At 43.1% G+C, this 10635-nt stretch overlaps 1 pseudogene; it reads right to left on the reverse strand.

The window, feature by feature from the left end:
• Positions 1-1250: 1250 nt before the first annotated feature.
• LOC147998099 (Y-linked testis-specific protein 1-like) lies at positions 1251-2227 on the reverse strand (annotated as a pseudogene).
• Positions 2228-10635: the final 8408 nt, after the last annotated feature.

Below are 10635 nucleotides of genomic sequence, written 5' to 3' on the forward strand. Positions count from 1 at the left end.
ATCCACGTAACACCTGACAGAAGCTCACGGCATCCTCATCTTCCCTTTTAAATTACTTTTTACTGATCGTACAAAATAATGGGCCTTATGATACTTTCAGGAATCGATAGATATAAACTTAGTTTGGCACTCACTACTCTTGAGTTATCCTCATCAAAATGTCCTTGGGGGAAGCCTCCACCTCACATCCACCTTCTGTAGTGACGGTTGGCTGTTCTTTAAGGAACCAAAGAGAGCAATATGGATGCGGCCCAAGTTCAACTCATTCTAGACCCTTTCTGTTCTTCCTGGTCTCCTGCTTCACTTTTTGAAAACTCCATCTTGGAATTCCTTCCTCCCTTAGTGTCCTCTACTCCCCCATGTGTTCTTTAGTCTTTCTTCCACATCACCATCAATTTAATCTTTCTTACCCTCATCCTGGTCTCTTCTCTGCATGTGAAGGTTGCATGTATTTGAAAAGATGACTTTAGGGGCCTGGAGAGCTGACCAATGGATCAAGAGCTCATTTGCTTTGAAAGAGGACGTGGATTTGTTCTTTGATCTCATGTCCAATGGCTCCCAACCACCTTTAATTCCAGCTCCAGGGGACCTGACTATCCTTGTCTCTGTGGTCTCCTGTGTTCATGCCCTGCCCCCACCCACATAATTAAAATAATACATCTTCAGATGAGAAACAGGTTTCATTAGGTTTTGTTAGTCAAACAATCCCCGACCTTCTCTGATTCTGAGTCTGCCTGGATCAGTTTATTGGGTTTCCCCTTGTTTTCCAAGACCACCTTCCTGTTACCTGCCCCTCTTTCCCCAACAGTCTGTTTCTCGCTCAAACTTCACCTCAGAGTGTCCATCTATGTCTGGCCCCTCTCCACTGCTTCCTAAACACCCGTCTTTTTTTTCCCTGTGCCATCCCTGCTCTTCTAAGCCTCATCTCCAGTTCTTTTCTCTCCCTAAAGACCAGACCAGCTCAGTCCTGTTTGTTTTTGTCTATGGGACATTAGACTTACGGTTCACAGCCTTGACCTTTCCGACTTCCTCTCCATGTTCCATCCACCACAACCCGTCTCCTCCACTAAAGTGTTCACACACAACACGTCACATCGCACATTTTAATTTTTAGAGAAAAACAAATTCCACTGGAAAAGATACTGGGGTTGTGAAAGGCCCTTGGGTATCTGAAACACAGAAAAACAAACATATTCCCCCCAATCCTATAAATTCCCCATCTATGTCCCCCACACATTATGAATTTCACCTTAACGGATCTTTTCCACCAGATTATAGACGTAGATGTGGACATCAACATCACACTTGATGAAGTACACGGAAGGCTTGGCTGGAACTTTGTAAATGACGTTGCCGATCATTTTGGACCCGTCACGTCAGGTGAACTGCACACATTGACCTGCTAAGATGTCGCTGTCAACGTCTGACTTCACCTCTGCTGGAGGAGTCTCTGGAATGATACGGAGGTTACCTTCCGTGTAATCATTCATGAGCTGGTAGATGTATAGGACTGGATCTTTCTCGTAGGTAATGTAAAACCAGTCCTTCATGATCGGCACCTGGGCTAGGACCACCCCCCTCCAGTTGTCCTTAGAGCCATGTTTCCCTCAAATTTATGCTCCACAGCTCGGCCAACCATGGCACTTGCGAGATGGGAGTCTTTCACTTGATGAACCACTTCTTTGCGAGTCAAGACCTTAAGCTTTAAAATTCTCTCATCTCTGTGAAGTGCCAGTCCGTAGTCACAATCAATTCCATCATACTGGACCAGATAGAGAGAGGGATTTAATGGCAGTTGATCTAGAACGATAGCCTTCCACTGGGTGACGGGTTCATCACCTTCCTTCCATCCATGAGAAATTCTGCAACCCACAATGTTCCCCAGGGCCTGGGGAGAAGGTCTCCTCCTCCTATGCTTCTGGAAGGATGGTGTGCTCATCCTCCTCAGAGACATCCTCTTCTTCTTGGCTGTAGACTTAGTGTGGTAGGCCATAGCACTCCTGGTCCACTGTTTTGTGGCTATCGTTCTGTGTTCAGGCTTCATACTTGCCCGTGGCCTGGGTTTGAAGAGCTCGCCTGCATAAACCAGACACAATGCTGTTGCCTCTGTCATGTGAGTGCCTGCAAGAACAATGGGGGTAGGGTGGGGGAGGGCGCTGGACCAAGGCTTTTGTCTAAGAGAACTTTGGAGCAGGTGAGGAAGGCGATGGTTAACAGGGTTGAGCATCGGAATCTAATTCTGTCATAATCAGGAGTTCGTAGGAGGGCTGGGCAATGGTGTAGCACACCTTTAATTCCAGCACTCAAGAGGCAGAGGGAGGCAGACTCTGTGAGATCAAGGACAGCCTAGTCTACGGAGTTAGTTCCAGGATAGCCAAAGCTACCCGCAGAAAAACCCTGTCTCAAAAATCAAAATCTAAAGTTCAAAGGGAAATGAAAAAATAGTTCTCTACAGCTCAGAATAACATATTCAGACACCTTTCTTCAGCCCGAGGCACTTTGGCTCTGCTGAGGAACCTCTCCTTGAATGGCTAGGTCAGTGTGGGATTAAGTATCCCTGTCCCCATTTTAAGCAAGCAGAACAGAGGAAGGATAGCAAAGGAGCCAGAAGAGTGGCCACACCCCTCTTCTACCCTCTAACTATGAGCTATGTGACAACATCCACAAGTGTCTGCCCAGAGACACAGCACACCAGTCCACTGGCTTTCTGTACTGTGCATCCTGACCCAGCCCCAGGTTTATTCTGCGACGCTGTTGCATCTCCGACCGCAACAATAGTCTTTTGTGTAGGCAACAACAGCCATTTAGCAGTAATATCTCCTGGAGTTACGGATTTAGCTCAGTGGTAGAGCAGTTGCCTAGCAAGCACAAGGCCCTGGGTTCGGTCCTCAGCTCCGAAAGAAAAAAAAAAAAAAACAAACAAAGAAATATTATCTCCTAAAATGCACAGGCACAGAGAGGAGCTTTGGCATTTTAGTAGGATTGTGAATTAGATATTGTTGGCAAAGGATAATAAACTCCGGAGACTTACTAGCCTAGACCATCCGCTTAGCTCTCAAACGTGGAAGATATCAAAACATAAGGGTACTCGCTGTAAGAGGGAAAACATTTAGCTTTCTGGGCTGCAAGGGTCCCAGTTATCTTCATAAACGTATTTACCGAAAGAAAATGCCCTAGTCGTCCAGATTCTGTCTTCGGAAACCGGCCAGGCACAAAAAGGCTGTTGAACAATTGTCGGGTTCAGGAGCTGAACTGGCTTTCACACCCCGCTGCGAAGATAGTGAACCCACCTTCAAGGGAGTCTAGCGCCCCCAAGTGGAAGAGATGCGCAACCTCCTTGTGCCCTGTGACATCATCCAGGCTCTGCTTACGTCATAGAAGCCCTCTCAGGCCAGTTCCTTCCCTAGTTACGCTTAGAAACTTCCAGCATCTAGGTTTTAGCTTCTCATGTAGCCTCCTGGAGACCCAAAATAAAGTCCCCTCCCAAATATTCTAATGACTCGAATCACAGTCTGCCCAAGTAGCTCTTTTCGTGCATTTTTTTTTCTGAAAAAGTCTTTGGTTTCTGAGCCACCAACATCCTTGATGGTTATTTTCCCAACTCCTATCTTTCCTTTGGTTATCTTTAAGTCATTCTCCGTATCAGAAATATTGCTAGGCTCTCCCTCGGAGGCAGCCCACTGGGTAGCACACCAAAATTAGCTTTATTCAAACCCACAATAAGAGGAGGGCCATTTTTATTCACACAAAGCTTGAATTTGACAGGATTGAATACCTTCTATTGAAGTCAATGGCAATCATGAATTATGGATTCTTTGCAAAGAGCGAGGAAAAATTAGCTCCTGGACATGCTTCCAAATTCGAGATAAACTGATGACAAACACGATATCGACCAGTCATATTTTAAATGTCTTTAAAATTTACCAGCACTTCTGGTTACAAGGAATTTATACACTCTGGTTTCTCTTCAGATCGTATAAATCTTTCGCCTTTTACAACAAGGAATTTATTAGATCAAATGCAGTAAAACAGGATTAAATAGATGAGGTAATTTAATTTTGAAATATGGGTAGACAGAATACTGGTTGAAAGTAATTGTGGACTTTACCTGTAAATTACAGGTCACTCTAATTGTTTCTGTCACATAGTTCTTCAGATCTTCAAAATGATTCTTTTCAGAACCCTCCCCTGTCCCCGGTACACTCTGACAGTCCCTTCCATCTTCCCAATAATTCCCTTCCACTTTAACATTATAATTTTTTAAATGTACTTAGAGCTTAACAACTTATGGCAGCTCTTTAAAATCTGTCCACTTTTCTAAGTGCACCGTCTTTCTTTTCTCCCTTCTATCATAGTTTTAAGCACATTTTCCTTCACACTTTGAGTTTTCCTCTCTCTCTGCTCTTATGACTCCTCTGCCATTATGTGACTTTGGTCCACTATGTGGCTGACCTCAGTGTGGGGTTAACTCAAATGACATGATTTTTCCCCCTTTCCTTACCTTCATCTTCCTTCTCTAGGCACCTGCTGAGATTTACAGCCTTGGGGATTTTTTTAAGCCTGGAAAGCACACACACACACACACACACACACACACACACACACACACTCATACATACCCAAACACACACACACTCACACATATGTAAATACACACAGAAACACTCACACATACACAAACACACAAACACACACTTACATACACACACAAACACACACACATGCACACACAAAAACACACACACAAACCTACACATATACACACCAAACACACAAATACAGAGAGAGACAGAATCAGAGACATAGAGAGACACAGAGAGAGACAGAGAGCTCATGAGAAAACATGTAATATCATCTTTCTAAGAACAATAAACAGACACAACTTTCAAAAAAGGGAAGATCAAGTAGGCACCATGAAGAATAAAGCCGTCAAAGCCATCAACTTGAGGAGGAAAGATTTTGTCTCACTCTATCTTCTAGGTTCCCGTCTGTTACTGAGCGATGTTGGAGAAGGAACTCAGGGAGGACTCTAGAGGCAGGAAAGGAAGCAGATACAAGTTAGAAATGCTGGGTACTGGATTGGTATCTATGACCTACTCAGCTTTCTCTCCTTCTCATACAACCCAGGGCCACCTTCATAGGGGATGACACTACGCATAGTGGGCTAGACCCTTCCACATCAACCATCAAAAAAAAAATTCCTTAAAGATATGGCCAATTCCAATCTGATGGAGGCAATTCCTCAGCTGAGGATCCTTCTTCCCAGGTTGAGTCAAACTGATAATAAAACTAACCAGGACCCCTGCACATCCATTCTGATTGCCACACTATTGTGTGCAATAGACAAGCCACTGCAATAAACTTAGCTGTTGATCACTGGATAAATGGCTTAAAAAATGTGATATACATTGATGTGATTTTCATCTATGTGTAAGAACAAAGGGTTTTATTCTCAGAAAAATGGAGGAACTGTAAAATACAATATGTTAAGTGAAACAAGCCAGACTCATACAGACGATTGTGAAATTATATTTTAATAAGGGATATTAAGTGAAAGGGGGCATTTAGGAAGAGGAAGGGGAGCAGCAGGGTGTTTGTGTGTGTGTGTGTGTGTGTGTGTGTGTTTGTGTGTGTGTGCAGGTGGAAATGGAGGTGAGTTGTGAGGATGAAGATGGATACTGTACACTATAAACCTGTACAAGGAATCACAGCAAGCCCACTGACTTGTACATTTAAAGAACATCGATATAAGAGAACTGAATCTAAAACAATATTTTGATTAAATTGGGGGTTTATAGTTTAGAGATACCATAAATTTTATTCGTATTTTCCTTCCCACAGGTAGCTCTTGCTGTTTTGAACTTGATACTGGTGACAGGATAAGGCAATGAGCTTTGGTGTCTGTACCTCATCAATCACCCGGAATTCACTTCATTCAGAGAGGCTACCTTGGGGAAGCAGGTAGTTAGAGAACTTACGGGTACACGATGTGGGAAGAATAATGCCCACCCCCACTATAGATATGCAAATATTCACCGTCATCTCTGGTATGAATGTGATCGTCCAAAAGTAATTTTCTGAAGATTAATCCCCAGTGGGAATGTAGTTGTGAAGAATTGATTAGGTCAAGAGGGATGCGACCTACAAATAAAGATCCATAAATTATGCTATTGTGGACAAAGTTTAAATTATGAAAGGGAGTTTGGCTCCCTCTCTTATCTTCCTAGCCCATTGGATCCCTTCTGTGGTGACAAAAACCCACAAGAACTCCTTCCTCTGCCCTCGGTCTCTTCATCTCCGATGTACAGGCTTCTGAATCAGAATCATACAGAATCTGCGTCATTATAGACTAGCCAATCGGTGCCATTCTGTTTGTCAATACAAGTGTGAACATGCCTCAGAATTGTGAGCAGCTTGGTCATATGGGAAAGCGAAGCTTGCAGAGAGGACTAGGTGGTTAGTGCTGACTGAGGACAAGATAGGTTCAGGGTTAGCGTGTGTGCTCTTTGTGAAAGAAACAGCACAGTGGAAGAGTGTAGATTGGAAAGGTCCAGCTTGGGAGGGACTCAGACATCTACTGTTGACCTTGTGGGGACAAGGAGCCTTTAGGGAAGGGGAAAGATCACTAGGGATAGCTTCAGCCACTGCTTTTGGCTAGCAGAACCCTTTTTAGAATCCTCATCTTCGAGGATGTAAAAGAAAACTGCCTGGAGTCAGTTGATCCATCAGTAACCATCAAGAGTGTGGCCACTATTCCAGAGGGACCCAGGAAAAAGCCTGATCGTGGAAGATCCTTTGCCTTCAAGAGATGGAGACTCCTCCCCGGCAACACTGGGCAACCCATCTACGTCAGTAAGAGCCTCCCACTAAGTCCAGATCAGTGGTTCTTAACCCTTGGATTGAGACCCCTTTGGGAGCTCAAATGGCCCTTGCACAGGAGTCACATATCATATATCCTGTACATCAGATATTTACATTACAATTCATAACTATAGCAAAATTAATGTTATGAATTAGCAGAGAAATAATTTTACAGTTGGTGGAGCTGTATTAAAAGGTTATGTTAGGAAGGTTGAGAACCACTCTGGTTGACTCCTCTCAAATATGCCTGTCCATATGGACTGGAGGTAAAATCCTTTTTATTCAATCAGGCAAATCCAGAGAAACAAAATCACCACCATAAGTTTATGAAGGATAAACAGCCACCGTACCCACAGTGTCAGGACTGCTGACATCTTAGACAAATGATGTTAAAATGGAAATCACGTCACACCATGACCATACCCCTAAATGAATAGCAGAGGAGAAAAACCAGTTCCCTGGTGGTGGCACCAAGAGAAAACCCTTGTCTGAATGGTCAGTAAGGATTTTAAAGCCAGGATTCAAGCGTCGTCAATGAGAAACTTCCAAAACAAAAGTAAACACATAATCTTGTGTGAGGTAATAGAAGAAACAAGAGAAAATCGAATAGGAACTCACTGAATTAAAACAAACACTAAGAGTAGGAACTAAAGGCATGTCTGGGCAAGATGAACAATGAAGTGGAGTTTAGAGGAGGCAGAAGGGGCTGGGAAGACAGCTCATTGCTTAGTAACACTGGTTGCTCTTGCAGAGGAACAGGGTTCAGAGGATCTGATGGACTCTTTGGTCAAAACACACACACACACACACACACACACACACACACACACACCATAGAGACAAATTTTTAAAAAAAATTTAAAAACAGAAGGAGCCAGGTATGCCCCTTTAATCCCAGCATTCAGAAGCAAGCTGATCTCTCTGAGTTCAAGGCCTACCTGGTTTATACAGTGAGTTTCAGGCCAGCCCTACCTACGTAATGAAACCCAGTGTCAAAATAAAACAGAAAAGAGTGTTATATTTATTTCTGATAATGTAGGCAACAGAGAAATATTTCTACAGAGAAAAAACTTATTGTTGAGAGAATCAGTGGGTTGGAAGGAGACCCCAATTCTTTGTGTCACTAACTCCATCACAGCCTCAGCAGGAAGCAAGAATGCATACAGCTAAAAGGAAGCAGGGCGATCATGAGTAAAGCTGTGGACACGCATCAGCCCATCAGCAACAGAAGCAGGCAGAAAACCCGCTAGGATGAGATGCCTTCACCAGCCAATGTCTCTGACTGACAGTCCCTAGCAGCACCAGGTTGTTCTTTTCCTTCAAGTACCCTGGACTTTTCAGAAACTCAGAAACCACAATACAAAGTGTGGCAAATGCCTACGAAAGGATGTCCTGTGGGACATATTTGTTTATACAGGTTTCATGTAGCCCAGGCTGGCCTCAAAAACACTATTCACCCGAGGATGATTTTGAACTTCTGGTTCTCCTCCTGGTAATGGGACTATGGGCATGTACCTCCACACCAGGCTTATGAGGTACTGTAGGTGGAGTCCAGAGCTGTGTGAGAGCCAAGTGAGCACTCTATCCACTTAGCTGCTTCTCCAGCCTCTCGGGATGTTTTCTGCCAATACAATAAAACTTAAATAGATGTCTTCAATGAGAGACAACAGGAGTTTCCCAGTCCAAAAACATTAAATTACACATTCACAAGTAATACATGTGTCAAGAAATAATGAAACTATGTAACAGTAAGAAAAAAAAGAAGAAGATAGGAAAAATACTATCAAAATGTGTGAGAAATAACTATGAAGGTGTTAAGAGGAAACTTTATTTACAACACTAATTCTTATATTAGAAACAAAGACCAGCAACCTAATTTTTATCTACACTGGAAAATGAGAAAATAATTAATTCAATGAAAAAATAATTGTTAAAAGGAACCCCAAAACACTAAAAATAAGAAATTAACAAAAAAAAAAGACAATGAAACACAATTAGTTTTCTTTTTTAAAGCAAAGAATGGTATTTCATCATCTCAGTTAGACCTAGATAGAAAAATATAAGGTCCATTCTCTTTGGCGAGTTAAAAAAAAATAGAGAAATTGCCATGTTTTAGAGTTTATGCAGAATACTGAATCTGGTACCACAGACAAAAATTTAAAAAAAAAATCATTTAAACCCTTTTTAATGACAGTGTTTATCCTCAACTTATCTCTCCTATAATCTGTTTAATATCAGACAAGATTTCCAGGGTTGCCTTATGGAGATTATGCAGTGTTGAAATGGAAGCACAGCATTGTATTCCCAACACAGACTCTGGTTGAGAACATCATTGTTTTTATCACAAGGAAACTAACACAAGATCCAAGCCCAGTCTCCGGAGGCGTTGTCCCATCTTAGAGCCATTTCTTCAGACAGCACTTCCCATGTGTCACATTTTTCTTCAACAATCGAAACAGACTTGTTTGGTGCACTGTTTGGTATGCCATGCTGCTTGGGAGATCCTGGACCATCAGACATGATGAAACTTCTCGCCCATACCCCCAAACTACAGCACTGGTATCAATGTAGAGGAAATAGGAGAGACAGAAACCAAAAAGGAAAAAAAAACTTTTGTTGTTTGGAGAAGAGTCATGTAAGTAGGCCAAGCGGACCTTCGACTTTCTATGTAGCCCAGGTTGGCCTTGGACTTACTATGTAGCCCAGGCTGACGATGGACTTACTCTGTAGCCTAGGCTGGCCTTGATTTACAATGTAGCCCAGGCTGTCTTTGGACTTACTATGTAGCCCAGGCTGGATATTAACTTGTGATCTTGGTGAGTATTGAGAATATAGGTATGCACTACCACACTCAGCTTTGTTTCTGTTATTATAAGTGACTCAGCTGTGGCCCCTCATTTGCCAGCCTCCCTCATTATCAACTACAGCATCCACAATCACCCACTAGGATAATCCCATCCTTTAACTCATCTGTTAATGTAAGACATTACAGAACAGAGAGTCAGCAGGGTCCTCCTCCTTATTAGAACACATTTGTGTGGAGGGATTTGAGTGATTGTTTGAGTGAGCCAGTCATACCTTAACCTGGTTCTGATATTATGACCAAGATGGAAAAAAAAAGAAAAAGAAAACAAAAGTAAAAGAGATGGGTCCAACACCAGGACTTGAACCTTAGTGTCCCGCACTTCGTCTCGCCAGCAGGAACGACGCGGCACACACAGGATCCTACTACAGAAACGCTTTAATGCGTCTTGAGAGGGAGAGCATAAGCTTACAATGCGGAGACGGAGAGTGAGGAATAACCGTCCCTTATATAGGAAACTATCCTCGGCTAGGACGTGTCACTCTCTGACTGGTCGCTGCCAATTATGCCAGATGACGTACCAAAACGTACGTGTCCCTTTGAGTAGGGACGTTACCAGGCGCCTGCGTATTGCCCTTTTTACTAGGTGCGTTCTGCCGGATGCCGGTGCCATCTTGTAATGGAGTTTGTGAGGACAGCTCCTCACATCTCTATGAGGACAGCTCCTCGGACAGCTCCTCACATCTCCCCCTTTTCTGTTTTTTTTTTTTTTTAAGCAAACAGGACACCCAGATATAGGAGGGTGAAGACAGAGGTCATATCCTCGTACAAAGTTGGCGAACCTGTACAAGAGAGATACCCTCAGGCTGTTGTTGGGACCCAGGGCACTCCCGACCTTTCGCACTGCCATTTTTGAGGGAAAACTGGGGCAGAAACCCTCATGTAATATGACATGCCTTCCAGGGAGCATA

Source organism: Rattus norvegicus, chromosome Y (genome assembly GCF_021556685.1).
Source record: "Rattus norvegicus strain SHRSP/BbbUtx chromosome Y, alternate assembly SHRSP_T2T, whole genome shotgun sequence".
Classification (NCBI taxonomy): Eukaryota; Metazoa; Chordata; class Mammalia; order Rodentia; family Muridae; genus Rattus; species Rattus norvegicus.